Below are 18,330 nucleotides of genomic sequence, written 5' to 3' on the forward strand. Positions count from 1 at the left end.
TTTTAGATCTGTTGCAGGGACAGTAGCGGTGGGGTTAATAGCGCGCATTATATTTGACGAGGCCATTTGGTCAGCTAACACATTGCCCTCGATACTTCTATGGCCAGGTACCCAGCAAATAGTAATATGCTGGTTGGACATATACGCTGTACACAGAACGGAATATAGCTCAATTATTATCGGATTTCTGAATCTGAAAAGGGATCTTAATGCATTTACGACGCTTAACGAGTCTGTGAATATAATTGATTTTTGTATGTTTGATTTCCGTATATGCTTCACAGCGGACAATAGTGCATAACCCTCAGCCGTAAATATACTTGTTTCTGGGTGCAGCACGCCGGATTCCGAAAAGGATGGTCCGACGGCTGCATAAGCCACCCCTGCATGCCACTTAGAAGCGTCAGTATAAAACTCTACGCATGAGTAGTTGGACTGGAGTTCTCGGAAATGCATTTTAATATGTGCTTCTGGTGCGTGTTTAGTGATCTCAACAAATGAGGTGTCACAGTGTATAAGCTGCCACTGCCACGGCGGTAACAGTATCCCTGTGGGCGTAGGACAGAGTTCCAGCAGCGAAACACCCATTTCCTCACATAAGTTTCTCACACGCAAGGAGAACGGCTTTCTCACTGTGGGTCGATTATGGAAGAGGGTGGCAGCGGTCATATCGTTTATAGTTGAATAAGATGGATGCTTGATGTTTGCACGTACCTTTATAAAATATGTGAAACTGCTATAGGATCGCTGCAGGTGAAGTGACCACTGATTCGACTCTACATAGAGGCTCTAGATCGGGCTTGTCCTGAAAGCACCGGTTGCAAGTCGTATACCCAGATGGTGAACGAGGTCGAGGATTTTTAATGCACTTGGCGTTGCGGAATGATAAATTATAGAGGCATAATCAAGGCGCGACCCAACAAGGCTTTTGTATAACTTCAAGAGGCACTTTCGATCACTACCCCATGTTATACGTGACAAGAGTTTTAGGACGTTCATCGCTGATGATGATGATGTTTGATGTTTTATGGCGCAAGGGCCATTTCACGGCCAAAGAGCGCCAGTTCATCTTACTAGAATTATGGACAATGATTGTGATAAGCGGCTGTATAAGGGCCATAAAATTCCTCGCAGTAAGGCGGGTAAAAACATACAAGTAATAAAATCATGACCATGCGGTGAAAGGTGTGTGTGATGTGAATAGATGACAAAAGTTGGTGATAATAAAAGACGATGGTGCATATGTATGGCATTAGCACAAGTGCCTCACTCGTTCATACCCTTGCGTCCAAGGGCCGTGAGGCATGTGCTTTCTTGTGTAGCCACCGCAGCGAAAACCTCTCTGGAGAGGTCATGCTACGGTATGCCCGGGTATATGACATGAAAGCTATGAATTTCTTTTAAAAACGCTAACAATGATTTATAACTAAAAAGCGGTTCCCTACCGACAAACATTGCAGGGTGTAAAGGTATATGTTGTCGGTAGGGTAATGGAAAGTGTTGTTTTCTTACAGTGTCCAATTGTTTGCACTCAATTAAAATGTGAAGGACTGTCAATGCTTCACCACATCTGTCACACAATGGTGGATCGCCACCGGACAAAAGGTGTGTGTGTGTCGTGTATGTGTGTCCTATCCTGAGTCTCGTTAGTATCACCTCTGTATAACGCGATTTCGATACGGGCGGCCAATGACCAAGGTGTGGCTTAATAACGTGTAGTTTGTTTTGTGTGTGTGTATCCCACTTGCTCTGCCAGTATACTCTGAGGTTTCGTTTGAGGGATGGTTTAAGATCGAGGGCCGGGATTGATGTGGGTGTAGGGGCAGTGCTTTTGTGCACGGATGCAGCGAGCTGATCCGCCCTCACGTTGCCTTGAATCTCACGGTGCCCTGGCACCCAGCACACTACAACATGTTGTTTGAGTGTGTAAAGTGTGCATAAAATAGAGTAAAGTGAGACAAGGACTGGGTTTTTTTGTTTTTTAAGACTGTGCAGAGCCGTTACCACACTTAGGGAGTCTGTATAAATTACTGCTTTTTGTATTTGCAATTGTTTGATGTGTTTAGCTGCCACAAGTATCGCGTACGCTTCCGCTGTGAAGATACTTGTGCGTGGATGTAGTGGACCAGCATCCGAAAAGGATGGGCCTACAGCAGCGTAGGACACAGAGGAGTTAGTCTTGGAGGCATCTGTGAAGAACTCAGGACATGTGTATTTGTGTTGAAGTTCCAAAAAGTATGTTCGGATATGGGCAACAGGTGCATGTTTTGTAACTTCTAGGAAAGACACATCGCAGTCTATAGTCTGCCATTGCCACGGTGGCGGATATGCTACAGGAGCCATTAAACTGTGTTCTAGTGAGATTCCAGTTTCCTCAGCTAGACTCTTCAGGCGAATAGAGAAGGGCTGCCTCATCGAAGACCTGTTTTGAAACAAAATTGAGCTCGACAAATCATTAATAGTAGAGTATGAGGGGTGCTTCTTGTCTGCTTTCACCTTAAGGTAATAAACAAAGGACATGTAAGTTCTCTGCAGATGAAGCGACCACTCATTTGACTCAACATAAAGGCTTTCTACGGGGCTGGTGCGAAAAGCACCCGTAGAAAGGCGGATGCCCAAATGGTGCACGGGGTCCAGCATCTTCAAAGCACTTTGAGTCGCAGACTGATAAACAACAGCCCCATAATCTAAGCGGGTGCGAATGAGGCTTCTATATAGGTTCATGAGACATTGCCTGTCACTACCCCACCTAGTACATGACAACACTTTTAAAACATTCATGGCTTTTAAACATTTTGTTTTTAGATACTTGATGTGCGGTACGAAGGTCAACTTGTTGTCCAAGATTAATCCTAGGAATTTATGCTCCGTATTAACAGACAGACGCTGACCGTTCAGTTCAATGTCGGGTTCCGAGTGCATGCCTCTCTTTCTGGAGAACAGGACACACGTGCTTTTTTGTGGGTTCAGTCGGAATCCGTTTTCCTCTGCCCATTTTGAGAGCTTGTTTAAACCTAACTGAACCTGCCGCTCACACATTGCCAGATTGCAAGACCTAAAGCCAAGCTGGACGTCATCCACATATGTACAATAAAACATAATGCGAGGGATGGTCAAGCGCGAGGAATTCATTTTTATGAGAAAAAGTGTGCAGCTAAGTACACCACCTTGTGGAACGCCTGTTTCCTGGACAAATGTTTGAGAATGAACCGTGCCCACTCGGACACGGAATGTCCGGTTTGACAGGTAACTTTTGATTATGTGAAACATTCTTCCGCGCACGCCAAGGTTGGATAGGTCTCTTAGAATTCCAAAACGCCATGTTGTATCATAAGCCTTCTCGATATCGAGGAACACGGAGAGAAAATATTGTTTATGGACGAAGGCGTCTCTGATCTGTGCCTCGATACGAACAAGGTGGTCTGTCGTGGATCTACTCTCTCGAAACCCGCACTGAAATGGGTCGAGCAAATTGTTTGTTTCAAGAAAGTGTACAAGTCGGCAGTTTATCATTTTTTCGAAGACTTTGCACAAGCAGCTTGTAAGTGCAATAGGCCTATAACTCGAAGCTAAAGAAGGGTCCCTGCCCTCTTTCAAAATGGGAATAACAATAGCCTCTTTCCAGGAGGTAGGAATAGTGCCAGAAGACCAAATAGCATTGTACAAACAAAGTAAGGTTTTTCGGGTTTCGTTTGGTAGGTTCTTTAACATTTCATACATCACACGGTCAGAACCTGGGGCAGAAGTACTGCAGGAGTTCAGAGATGTTCGGAGCTCAGCAAGACTGAAAGCTTGGTTATATCCCTCGTATCTAGTGGATTTGTGTTCAAGTTTCTGCTTTTCGATTCTTGTTCTGTATTTTTGGAAAGTGTCAGTATAGTGGGACGAGCTGGATACCTGTTCGAAGTGTGCACCGAGGAAGTTTGCCTGATCTTCCAAGGTATCACCCTGAGTGTTTACGAGTGGAAGTGTGTGTACTTGTTTTCCTGCTATCCTATGGACCATGTCCCAGACTTTAGCCTCCTGTGTGTATGAATTAACTCCTGATAAAAACTTCTGCCAGCTTTCTCTTCTGGCCTGCCGACGCGTTCTCCTGCCTTGAGACTTTATTTTCTTGAAGGTTTCAAGATTTTCGGCTGTCGGCGAGTTCCGAAGCAGCCTCCAAGCTCTGTTTTGCTGTTTGCGCGCGTTTCGGCATTCAGAGTTCCACCATGGCACACGTCGTTTTGCAGGGTGTCCATTTGTTTGTGGGATGCATTTTGTTGCAGCATCGATCAAAAACGCTGTGAAGTAGTTCACCGCAACATCAATGTTCAAAGTACGGATGTCATTCCAACCTAGACTAGCAATAGTATAAAACTGTTCCCAGTCGGCTCTGTTTATGAGCCACTTGGGAACACGTGATGGACACTCAGTTACTGTCGTGCTCAAAACTACGGGGAAGTGGTCACTTCCGTACGGATTACTGACGACTTTACACTGGAGTAGAGGCACAAGAGATGGAGATACTATGCTCAGGTCTATGGAGGAGTAGGTGTTATTGGCGAGATTATAATAGGTTGGTTCTTTTCGGTTTAGGAGACACGCGCTCGACGAGAGAAGGAACTGTTCGATCAGTCGACCTCGCGCGTCATACCGAGAGTCACCCCATAGCCTGCTATGCGCATTAAAGTCTCCAAGGAGAACATAAGGTTCCGGAAGTTCATCAATTAAAGAGTGTAAATCACGTTTTTGTAGCTGATAACTAGGAGGAATGTAAATCGTGCAGATTGTGATCAGTTTATCAAAAAGAACCGCTCGAACAGCCACTGCCTCAAGGGATGTTTGGAGTTGTATGTGTGTGCATGCAATTTCTTGATTCACTATGATGGCAACACCTCCGGATGATGTCACGGCATCATCACGATCCTTTCGAAAAATAACGTATTTGCGAAGAAAATTTGTGTGTTTTGAATTAAGGTGTGTTTCTTGTACACACAGCACTTTTGGTGAGTGTTCGTGTAGGAGTTCTTGGATGTCGTCAAGGTTTCTGAGAAGGCCCCTGACGTTCCACTGTATAATTTGAGTGTTCATGGTGAATGTAAAATAATGCTGTGTGTACGAAAAACAAGTGGCTGTTTAGACGGGGAGTTTGAGTTCACTTAACAGGGCCATCACCAGGCCCTGTTATTTGCTTTTTTGTTTTCTTGGCGCGCTCCAAGGAGCCACGCCGCTCTTTCGGCACCAAGGGTGCCGACGTATCCATTGCCTCCTCGGAGGCACTGGATGCCCGCACGTGCGGGCTGTTAGTTTGGATTTTGGGCCTCGCCTGGTGAGGGGAGGCCTTGAGACCCGAAGACTCTGGAGTCTCCGGTCTCTGTTTGAGAGTAGGCGGTGTAGCCTGGGCTACAGCCGCCTTGGGGGCAGGTGCCACAGCCGACGGCTCGCTCTGCGCGGGCCGAAGGGGTGGCGAGGGCTGGTGCGGCGGTGCCCCCTGACGCGCCGCATCAGCGTATGTAGGTCCATAGAATGGAGCGACTCTTCGCCGTGCTTCCTTAAACGTAATGTTCTCCTTCACCTTCAATGTAATTATTTCTTTTTCTTTTTTCCAGTATGTGCAGGAGCGTGAATATGCGGCACGGTTTCCTTCGCAGTTCACACAGTGTGCCGGTTCTTTGCAGTTCTCGGACACGTGGCCTAGGATTCCACATTGTGCACAAGTCTGGCGACCACGACAGGTCTTAGAGCCATGGCCATACTTCTGGCATTGGAAGCAACGACGAGGATTTGGTATATACGGCCTGATAGATGTTTTCGTGTACCCTGTTTGAATGGAATCTGGTAGTTTACTGGATGCAAACGTGAGTATCAAGTGTTTCGTTGGAATTTCCTTATTATCTCTTCTGATGACGATTCTCTGTACATTATTGACATTTTGGCTCTTCCACCCTTCCAAAAGTTCAGTCTCGGTGAGCTCAAGTAAGTCTGCATCAGATACCACTCCGCGAGTGGTGTTCATGGATCGGTGTGGTGTTATGGTGATCGGTACGTCACCAAACGTTGAGAGGCTGTTTAGCTTTACATATTGTGCTTTGTCCCGAATTTCTAGAAGAAGGTCTCCGCTCACCATTTTGGTTACTTTGTATCCAGCCCCGAGAGTTTCCGTAAGACACCTGGCAACTACGAAAGGAGATACGGTCCTCGCTTGCTTTCCGGTTTTTTCACAGTGAATGACGTGGAAGTGGGGAAAAGTTTCTATTGGCTGGTTGAAGAGATTTATGTCGTCGGTGCGTACCCGCTTTAGGCCGGTACGATCAGATAGTAGAGGAAATGCGCCTTGCATGCCGGTCTTATTTTTGTTCAGCAGCGTTGGCGGCCACCCACCACGGAGCCCAACAAGGGGACGCTGCAAGTTTACAGGTGCTGAAAGCTTGCAGACGTCAGCCGTACAACACTGCCATAACCCAATGCGCCTAGACCAAGGTAGGCTATTTGCACAGGGTTAACCCTTGCCGCCAGGAAAATTGGAAGTATACAGAAGAGAGTAGAAGACAGGAAAGATGTAAAGTGAGAACAAAAGACGAAGATGTAGGGAGAGAGAAATAGGAAAAGGCGACTGCCGATTTCCCCTGGGTGGGTCAGCCCAGGGGTGCCGTCTACGTGAAGCCGGGGCCAAAGGGGTGTGTTGCCTCTTCCGGGGGGCCTTAAAGGTCCAATCACCCAGCGTCGGCTCAACCCCCAGGATCCCCTTTTCCCCGGACACGGCAAAGCCACGCACGGCTAGGCGTGGGAGGGAGTAGAAACTCCCCCGTTAGCTCGGGTCCGTGGTGTCGCTACACACCAAACGCCTACTTGCGCAGGCGCCCCTGCGGGGAGGACGTTCATCGCTTTCAAGCATTTCATTTTGACATATTTATAATGGGGAATAAACGTAAGTTTAGAATCTAAAGTGGTTCCCAGGAATTTATGCTCGCTGCTTACAGAGAGTTGGTCTCCCTTGATCGCAACATTTGGTTCTGGCATTACCCCTCGTTTGTTGGAGAAAAGTATGCAAGTACTTTTCTTCGTATTTATTTTAAAACCGTTTTCATCCGCCCATTTAGAGAATTTATTCATTCCAAGCTGCACTTGTCGTTCGCAGACAGACATATTGCATGATTTGAAACTCATCTGCACATCATCAACATACACGGAATAAAACATCGCACTTGGAATGACTGACTGCAGGGAGTTCATTTTTACAAGAAAGAGTGTGCAACTATGCACGCCACTTTGCGGAACACCAGTCTCTTGGGTAAAAGTTCTAGAGAGAGCATTTCCCACTTTTACGCGAAAGGTTCGGTTAGACAGGTAACTTTTAATTGTGTTTAGCATGTTCCCACGGATGCCCATGGTGACAAGATCGCGGAGAATCCCAAATCGCCATGTGGTGTCATACGCCTTCTCTAAGTCTAGGAATACGGAAAGTACAAACTGCCTATAAATAAATGCATCTCTGATGTATGTCTCTATGCGAACAAGGTGGTCTGTTGTCGACCTCCCCTCTCTGAAACCACACTGAAGGGGGTCTAGTATACTGTTACTTTCTAAAAGTGGATTAAGCGCCGGTTTATTATTTTCTCATATAGTATGCATAGACAGCTTGTTAGCGCTATTGGCCTGTAGCTGGCGGCCAAAGACGGATCTTTGCCTTGTTTAAGTACTGGGATGACTATAGCTTCTTTCCATGACAATGGAATATACCCAACTGCCCACATGTTATTGAAGAGAGTTAGGAGTGTTTTTAGTGCTTCGGGGTGAAGGTACTTGACCATTTCGTATGTTATACGATCAACACCTGGCGCTGAGTTGTTGCAGCACGCAAGAGATGCCTTAAGTTCAGCTAATGTAAGTGGGCAGTTGTAAGACTCACTGGATGGACGTTTACATTTAAGGAGCTGTCGCTCTTCGCGTTCTTTGAATTTTAAGAACGTTTCTGTATAGTTTGATGCACTTGAGACGTATTCAAAGTGTTCGCCTAGGCAGTCCGCCTGCTCCTCCAGGCTCTCCCGTCGGCTATTTACCAAAGGTAGCGGGTGTGTCTCCCGACCCATTAACTTGTTTACCCTATTCCAAACCTTCGTTTCGTCGGAGTAAGAATTTATACCGGAGATGTACCTATTCAAACTTTCTTTCTTTGCAAGACGACGCGTTCTTCTGGCTTGGGACATAACCTGTTTGAAGTTGTTGAGGTTTTCAGCTGTTGGGTAATTTCGGAGTAGTCTCCAAGCTTTATTTTGTCTATTGCGCGCTTTCCGACAATCCACCATGGAATGCGACGTTTATTGGTCATTCCGTTGCTTTGCTTGATACATTTCACTGCAGCGTCAATAATAAAACCTGTTAGGAATGCTACAGCGTCGTCTATATTAAAATCAGCAATCTCATCTCCGTCTAAAAATGTAATTTCTCGAAACAGTTCCCAGTTGGCTGACTTGGTGTTCCAGCGAGGAAAGTCTGGCGAGCATGTATCTTCTTTTGTTAACTTTAACATTATCGGGAAGTGGTCACTCCCAAAGGGGTTCTTGAGAACAGACCACTCCAGATAAGGAATTAGTGTACTCGAGACAATACTCAAGTCTATAGAAGAGTATGTGTTGTGCGTAGTGCTATAATATGTTGATTCTTTTTTGTTAAGTAAACATGCACCTGACGAAAACAGAAAGTGTTCTATCAGGCGTCCTCGTGCATCCAAACGGGAGTCGCCCCATAAAGGATTATGTGCATTTAGATCACCAACGACTATATATGGCGGAGGAAGTTCATCAATGAAGCTTTGAAATTCTGTCTATGAAAGTTGATAGCACGGAGGAATGTAAATAGAAGTAATTGTTAGTAGCTTCCCGAACAGCACTGCTCGGACAGCAACTGCCTCAAGAGAAGTTCGGAGGTTTAATTGCGCACAGGCAACACCTTTATCAACTATTATAGCGACACCGCCCGACGAGGCGGCAGCGTCGTCACGGTCTTTGCGGAAGATAGCATATTGCTTTAGAAAATTTGTTTGTGTGGACTTGAGATGTGTTTCCTGAACACACAGCACCTTTGGAGTGTGTTTATTAAGGAGTTCTCTAATATCATCGAGGTTATGGAGAAGTCCTCTCACATTCCACTGTAAAATCTGCGTGTCCATTTTAGATGTGTTTTGTGCTGTGTGCTCAAGGATAGAAAATTAGCTCACGGACCCTTTCCAGGGGCCGTGACACGAGATTTTTCTTTTTTGGATCGGTCGACGGAGTCGCGCCGATCCTTAGGCGCTTGCTGCGCCCTCACGCTCGAAGTTGTGTCCATTGCCTCTAGCGAGGCACTGGACAAGCGCTCTTGCGAGCGCTGCGGTTGCTTTGAGGGCCTCGCCTCTAGAGACAAGGCCTTCGCGGCCCCCAGCCCGGAGGTTGGTGGGTCCTTCTTCGATGGCGGAGCAGCAGTGGCTGCAACCGCCGTGGGGGCGGATGGCGTCACCGCTGGCTCACTACACGTGTGCCAGACAGGCGCCGGGGGCCGTCGTGGCGCTGCCCCCTGACGCGCCACTTCGGCAAAGCTGGTCTCTGGCAGGTAGGACACCTGCCTTCGTGCCTCCCTAAATGAAATGTTTTGTTTTACTTTAATCGTGACAATTTCCTTTTCTTTTTTCCAGCTGGGGCATGACCGTGAGTATGCGGCATGCTCCCCGTTACAGTTCACACAGTGAGGAGAGTTTTCACAAGCATCAGATGTGTGTTCATCAGCACTGCATTTCGCACAAGTTAGGCGGCCCCGGCAGTTCTGAGAGCTGTGGCCGAACCGCTGGCATTTAAAACATCTGAGAGGGTTCGGTATATATGGCCTCACTCGGAGCTTGATGTACCCTGCCTCAACAGAGTCGGGCAGTACACTTGAATTGAAAGTAAGTATTAAGTGCTTAGTCTGGATTTCTTTGCCATCGCGCCTCATCCTAATTCGTTTCACATTGATGACATTCTGTTCGCTAAAACCCTCCAGGAGTTCAGCCTCCGTCAGCCCTAACAGGTCATCATCTGAGACAACGCCACGGGTGGTGTTCATGGTTCGGTGTGGGGTTACTATTAATTTGGTATCTGCAAATTTCTTTAGGTTAGGCAATTTTTCATATTGTTTCTGGTCGCGGAGCTCCAACAGGAGGTCACCACTTGCCATTCTCGATGCTTTATATCCTGGGCCAAAGATTTCTGTCAAAGACTTCGAAACAAGAAAAGGTGAAATAGTTCTCACTGGTTTGCCGGGTGTGTCAGCGTGGATAACGTGGAATCGGGGAAAGGATACTCTTTGGTGACCATAAAACTGGAAGACTTCATCGGTGCGCCCTCTTTTCTGAGGGCGATCAGGGAGTGGGGGGAAGGAACTAGCCATAAGAAAAGGTTTCTTTTCGGCAGCGGTGCCAGCCACCCACCATGGAGTCCTACAAGGGGACGCTGCAGGGTCTGGAAGCACAGGCCCTGCAGACGCCAGCTGTACACCACCACTATAACCTAATATGGTGTATCCAAGGTAGGATAGCCACACAGGGTTAACCCTTGCCGCCAGGAAACACGGAAGTCAACAGAAGAGAGTAGAGGACAGGAAAGATTTAAAGTAAGAGAAAAGACGAAGATGTGAGGGGGAGACAGGAAAAGGCGACTGCCGATTTCCCCTGGGTGGGTCAGCCCAGGGGTGCCGTCTACGTGAAGCCGAGGCCAAAGGGGTGTGTTGCCTCTGCCGGGGGGCCTTAAAGGTCCAATCACCCAGCGTCAGCTCAACCCCCAGGATCCCCTTTTCCCCGGGCACGGCAAAGCCACGCACGGCTAGGCGTGGGAGGGAGCCGAAGCTCCCCCGTTAGCTCGGGTCCGTGGTGTCGCTACACACCAAACGCCTACGTCCCAGCGTCGGAGGACGAACGCTGAGAGGTCACTGACCTTGGTGCGCCCGGAGCTACCTTCAACCACGAGCAACGCTTGGACCTCTGATCTACCTTGTCTGCACCCCATCGCATCAACCCTCGCCGTCTACAAGAGTGCCGCGACCGAACGGTGACAGTCGCTTTTGCTATTGCGGAACTTACGCGTCCTTGGCATTTCGCGGTCATTAGGTTAATTTCTCCTCGAATTTGTGTGCTTTGATTGTTTTTCTTCTTATTCCTTTCTCTTTATCTAGTTTATTGAAAATATATTTAGTTGTTTTTCTTGTGTGCATAAACGGTCTCGTGTTCTCTTTACCGATGTGGGTTTTCTCATCGGTTTGTATGCACAAGAACCTACACGAGAGCTTGTGGGTTGACTAGCAATGTATATGCAATTAAGGTTTTTACAGAAGGAGAGAAAATGACTACGTCTGATTTAACGGCGTTAGCGATACGCATGGGGCAAAAGGGCGTTGAGTTGAAGGCATGGCTTGATGAGCATGAGGCACGAGCTCGTGAAGAAAGGGCAGCTGAGCGAGAGGCAAGAAAGGAGAGGATGGAACAGGCGGAGCTGGAACGAAAGCTTGAGGCCGAATGCCAGAAGACGATTCAACTGCGTCTTCAACTTGCCACAGGTGGAGGGGGCCAGGGGATCCGCGGCGTCGGACCATGGTCGACAGGTGCGAGAACCGTGTAACGTTAACCCGCACAATTTCATACCCGGATTTAATGAAAACCGGGATGACCTTGATGCTTATCTCAAGAGATTTGAGAATGTGGCCACCGGTCAGGAATGGCCTAAGGATAAGTGGGCCACGGCACTGAGTCTGTGTCTGAGGGGAGAAGCTCTCAAAGTATTTGGTCGCTTGTCTCCAGAAGAGGCACTTGACTACGAGAAAGGCAAGCTAGCATTACTGCAGCGTTTTCGTTTCACGGCCGAGGGCTACCGGGAGAAGATCCGGCATAGCAGACCTCAAGATGGAGAAACAGGCAAGCAGTATGCAACCAGGTTGGCAAGTTTTTTCGACAGATGGGTGGAGATGTCCAAGACAGCAAAATAATATTCGTCTGTTCGAGATCTCATAGTAGCTGAACAGTTTATCAATCAATGCCATAACCGCGTGGCGCTTTTCCTACGTGAGAAAAAATGTCGTAAGCTAGATGAAATGGCCGAGGCTGCGGACAATTCTCTAGCGGCCCAACGACAGTCAAATTTGTTGGTTTTTCGCGACAAAACGTAGAACGGCGCCGCAGGAAAATGCGGAAGTACAGCGGGGAAGTCTCCCACTTGATGTTTTGTCTGTGATAAAACAGGTCACAGGGCAGCAGAATGTCGTGCTCGGACAAGACCATACTGTGACTACTGTCGCAAAACGGGGCATGATATTAATGTGTGTACCAGAAAGCAGAACGTCACTAAGAGGACTTCTTGTATCTTGTCGCCAGGGGGAAAGGCAGAAGTAGTGAATGATATACCTGCGGACAAGCAGGAGGAGAATATGACCAGTGCGGTAAATACGCAGCCAAAGTCAGGAAAACATCCGATGCCAGTTCTGCAGGGCATTCGGCCAAGCTGCTTCCGTCCTACGGGATACAGGAAGCAATGCAATGGTGGTTCGGCGTTTTTTGGTGCCAGATGAAGCACTGACAGGAACCACGACGGCCTTGTTTTTAGCAGACGGGAGCCGGATCGCGGTACCAGAGGCGAAGGTGGAGATTTTTTCGCCATATTTTTCAGGCACGTGTATCGTGAAATGCATGTCCTCCCCGCTATATGACATCATCGTTGGCAATGTGCCAGGATCTCGTGCTGCTGATGACCCTGACAAGAAATGGAAAGAAAAACTGGCTGAAAGGAACTTCACTCCGAACGGCGTAGCCGAGACCTTGTATAAGAAGAAAGAAGACCATCGTTTAAAGGCATCACTTGGTAGTATGAAGAGCACAAGCGCCCGGCCGGATTCAGCTGCAGTTAGCGTCAGAAGTTTGAAGATGAACAGGAGGGAGCTCGAGAGAGCCCAAGCAGAAGACAAGACCCTGGAAGCTTGCAGAGACAAAGTAGGGCAGGTTTTTTATGGCAGAAGATCGACCCAGTATTTCTTTGTCATGGAGAAGTCATTGTTGTATCGAAATCACCGACTATCCTCTGGCAAATTGATACAGCAGGTCGTAGCTCCTCTCAAGCTGCGAAGTCCAGTGCTGAAGATGGCCCATGAGAGTTTGATGTCCGGGCATCAAGGAGTAACAAGAACGATTGATCGGGTGTTAAGTTCATTCTATTGGCCAGGAGTCCAGGAAGGGATTAAAAGATACGTGCGGTCCTGTGACACGTGCCAAAGAATGTATCCAAAGCACAAAGTAGGAAAGGCTCCTCTTGGGAAAATGCCCCTGATTGACACTCCTTTTGAGCGCGTGGCCGGGGACATTATTGGACCCTTAAAGCCGGTCTCAAATAGAAGCAACAGATACATACTGACCATGGTCGATTTCGCTACGCGCTATCCTGACGCCATTGCTTTGCCGGCGATTGACTCCGCGACTGTGACAGACGGGTTGGTCGAAATGTTTTCCCGCGTTAGATTTCCCCGCCAAATCCTGTGCGATCAGGCCTCGTGCTTCACGTCGGACCTGATGAGAGAAGTAAACGATCTGTTGGCAATCAAAAATCTGAGTTCGACGCCTTGTCATCCCATGTGCAATGGTTTGGTAGAGCGATTTAATGGGACTTTGAAACAAATGCTGCGCAAGCTATGCCAAGAGGATCCAAAATGCACCACTTCTATTTGCATATCGAGAAGTTCCTCAGGCCAGCATGGGGTTCCCTCCTTTCGAACTCATTTACGCGAAATACGTCCGAGGACCACTCAACTTGTTAAAGGAGCTGTGGACTGGAGAAAAGATCGAAGAGGAGGTGAAAACGACCTATAGATATGTCCTCGATCTCCGGGATCATCTGGAAAAAACGCTAAAATTAGCCCATGAGAACTTGATACGAGCGAAAACGACTCAAAAATATCACTATGATCGGAAGAGCAAGAGCCGTCAGCTGAAAGTTGGAGACCGAGCTCTTATTTTGCTTCCTACAACAGCGAATAAGTTGTTGATGAAATGGAAAGGGTCGTTTCCGGTCATTGGGAAAAAGGGCGACTACGACTATTGGCTGGACTTGGGGCATGACGCCAAACTTTTCCATATTAATATGTTAAAACGATATGAAGACCGGCAACCAGACACAATTCCACAAACAGCATCTTTTGTGGTTATGAAAGAGGAGGAGACAGATACCCCTCTACCAGCTTGCACAGTTAAGCCGACTGTGGGTGTAGAAGCGATTCCGATCGGCAGTAGCTTAGAAGAAGACAAACGTACAGAACTTCGGAAGATTCTAACCACCTACCAAGATGTATTCTCTGAGATACCGGGAAAGACAAATTTGTTGGAATACCGACTTCAATTGACGACCTCTGAACCGATCAACACACCGCAGTATCCTTTGCCGTTGGCCATGAAGGAAGTAGTAGAACAAGAAGTTCAGGGCATGTTAAGACTGGGTGTGATTGAGCGATCCCATTCGACCTACAATTCGCCCTTGGTACTTAAGAAGCCGGATAACACCTATCGCACATGCGTCGACTTCCGTCGCATCAACGAGATACAAATTTCCGACGCTGAACCCATACCTAGGACCGACCTAATGCTTACAGAGGTGGGCACAAAGAGATACTTCTCAAAGTTTGATCTCACAAAGGGGTATTGGCAAGTCCCACTTGACCGGACATCGAGGCCAGTAACGGCATTCTCAACGCAATCCGGTCATTTCCAATTTATATACATGCCGTTTGGCATAAAGACAGCTTCTGCGGTGTTTACGCGTCTAATGAGAACACTCCTACAGGGCCTTGAAAAGGTAGTCCACTACATCGATGACGTTCTCATAGCCACGAACACCTGGGAAGAGCACATAGACACTTTGCAACGCTTGTTGCAGAAAGTACGGGAGTCTGCCTTAACCATCAAGCCTCAGAAGTGCGAAATTGCTGTGGAGTCGATAGTCTTGTTGGGACATCGTCTAGGAGGCGGGACTATTCAACCTGTGGAAACTACGGTTTTGAAGATAGCCAGCGCACCTCTACCTGACACCAAGAAGCAACTCCGATCTTTTCTGGGACTAGCTGGGTATTACCGAGATTTAATACCTCGCTATGCGGAGAAAGCACAGCCTTTAACTCAGCTAACCAAAATATGGAGAAAAACAAGATTTGTTGGACTCCTGAAACTGAAGGAGCATTTCAAACGCTGAAGCAAGCCCTTGCTTTTGGGCCGATCGTGAAGGCACTAGACCCAAAACGTGTGTTCATACTCCGTACAGACGCATCCGACACATGCATCGGTGCAGTCCTCATGCAAGAACACGAGGGGCTGTTGCACCCAGTGTCGTATGCCAGCCGCCAGCTGTTGCCTCGGGAGCACAGTTACTCGACTATTGAACGAGAATGCTTAGCGCTAGTATGGGCGGTAGAAAAATTTCATATTTTTTTGTACGGAGTACAGTTTATCGTGCAGACAGATCATCAACCGCTACAATACTTAGCGAAGGCAAAACACATGAACAGTAGGTTGCTAAGGTGGAGTCTAGTACTCCAAGAGTACACTTTTCATATTCAACATATCAAAGGTTCTGAAAATGCAGGTGCCGACTTCATGAGCAGGTTACGGCCATAGATACGAATTCAGGTGTTGCTAAAGATGGGAGGCAAAGCATTTCAACCGACCATCGGAATATTGTTTACCATATGTGGATTTTTTTTCTGTAAGTGTGCTCCTTAAGACTTGTTGCAGTGATACCAGTGTGCATGTGTTCATGCGAACTCCAAGAACGTATCTTGTGTGGGGAAACACGCATCCGGCAGTTTTTTCCGTTGGGAAAAAACTTTTCGAAAAGGGGCATGTTGTGATAAGTGAAGTGCGCGTTTCGTGAACTGCGCGAGTGCAACCAGTGTTCGGTTTAAAATGTGCGCGAGTGCACCAGCATAGGAAAGAAGACGACGACGACCGATGGTGTGGACGCGCGCTTTCGCGATGTATTCGGTAAGGAAGACGATGGGCAGATGAGGCGCGTGAAGTTCGGACCAATGAGAGGCCCCCACGCTGGTTTTGAAGAAGCTCGAACGAAGAACGGGGCAGACGTGGCCGGGACGCGACGGAGGTAAGCAGGCTACCAGGGCGCGGGGGTGGCGGCCGAGTTCCTGAGGCAAGGCTGCTGCGGGCTCCCACCTGGTCGGGCACCCGAGCATCATCTATCGTCTGGCGTTGGCCAGGCCGCTCGTCGTCTGGCGTTGGCCAGGCCACTCGTCGTCTGGCGTTGGCCAGGCTGCTCGTCGTTTGGCGTTGGCCAGGCTTCTCACCATCTGGCTTTGGCCAGGCTCGTCCCGTTACCAGGGCTACGTCCCAGCGTCGGAGGACGAACGCTGAGAGGTCACTGACCTTGGTGCGCCCGGAGCTACCTTCAACCACGAGCAACGCTTGGACCTCTGATCTACCTTGTCTGCACCCCATCGCATCAACAATCGCCGTCTACAAGAGTGCCGCGACCGAACGGTGACAGTCGCTTTTGCTATTGCGGAACTTACGCATCCTTAGCATTTCGCGGTCATTAGGTTAATTTCTCCTCGAATTTGTATGCTTTGTTTGTTTTTCCTCTTATTCCTTTCTCTTTATCTAGTTTATTGAAAATATATTTAGTTGTTTTTCTTGTGCGCATAAACGGTCTCGTATTCTCTTTACCGATGTGGGTTTTCTCATCGGTTTGTATGCACAAGAACCTACACGAGAGCTTGTGGGTTGACTAGCCTCGTGACAGTTATATAGCTACATTGTAGCAAAATTAAACAAAATCTCTACTATAAAAATAATTCTTCATTGCGCTATAAATAGTGCTATTTCGCACAAAAAAGCGCTCTCAAATAAAAACATAGCTTTTCTTATTTTGCTTCTTATTGTAGGAATAAAGACGTTGCAACTAAAAATTTGTTTAGGCGTACCGTAGATATAGTTCATGTAGAGTAGCGTGATTACGGGATATAATGTTTTCTGAATTGTGCTGTCAACAAGTATATACAAACGTTCACTGCTGAAGCTAGTTTTACTTTAAGAAGCAGGTCGAAGTACATTATACAGGTCACACGTAACTGGTCTAGCTCCAAAAAGCGAAATCCATTATATGAATGGTCAAGATTTATTTCAAAGTGAATCTTGGACTTTGACAAAATCGCACAAAAAATGCGCTGAGAAATTAGGAAGTTGAACGTAGCATCAAAATCTGTGTGGGAAAACTCGAGCACAGTGTTTATCTACGCGTCTTTATTTCAATTCAATCAAGTTATTTCAATCAATCAATCTAACATTTATGTGATCTCCACACTTCGTGTTTGTTGACGCACCATGCCTTTCGTTGAGATACTTGAGGTACCAGCCGCGCCTGCCTGCTGGTACAATAAAACAGCTTGAAAACAGTCTGTTTCAGCTGCAAATAACATTAGCAATGGCTACTCATGCACCTAAACTTACGTTAAAAGTAGCCAATAAAAACTCGGCGGTATGCCAAGCAGTACACCTAGCAGTTCAAGCTTAGAGAAGACCTGGCAGCTTAAGCTCGAGCAAACACACTTAATGATTCCTTGCTAATTCTATTTGAACAGTGGGGAAATAAATGTTTTGCGCTTAAAGCATGCGGCTTCGTAGCACTGAATAGGGTGCGATATCGCATATCAAGATAATCAATTTCGGCCGCGCTGTTGAGGGTCCCGTAGTCTCTCTTTAAACATGCCAATGAACTCGCGGTCAGGAAAGCTAAAGCCCTCAGGCATGGTTGATTGCAGTATGAGAAGAAAATTAAAACCCATACGATGACCTAAACGTGCCGTCAATCTACCGCGTTTCGCACGAGCTATAAGCCGGAGCCCCGCCTATAAGAACCACGAGCTGAATTCGACTAGGCGGTTCGCTTTGGTCACTCTTTAGTACAATGCCCTTTCTACACAAGTTAATTGTGGATTTTACTGATCCGTTAGCAGGTTCTTTTACTATAGCCGAAATATGGCGAAAATGCAGATCTAGGGACATAAACATTCACTGACACTGCCCATCTTCAATATCCTGTAATTAATAGTCTTCACCTAGAATAAGGCAATCATCGACTACTCACTCTTGCAGGACACACCACCATTCCTTTATAAAGCAAACTACAAGCAGTACGTCTGCACGTCACTTCCAGTGTACCATTTGTTTTGCTGCACCAATTTCTGGGCTAGGCTATTGCACTTTCCTGCGTTTAACGCAAAGCTGCTCCTCTGTCATGACAACATAGCAAGTGTTAGGTGCCATCTAAACAACTCTTCAGATTACATTACTACATTTCACTA

This window comes from Rhipicephalus microplus, unplaced genomic scaffold (assembly GCF_043290135.1).
Source record: "Rhipicephalus microplus isolate Deutch F79 unplaced genomic scaffold, USDA_Rmic scaffold_66, whole genome shotgun sequence".
In the NCBI taxonomy this organism is placed as follows: Eukaryota; Metazoa; Arthropoda; class Arachnida; order Ixodida; family Ixodidae; genus Rhipicephalus; species Rhipicephalus microplus.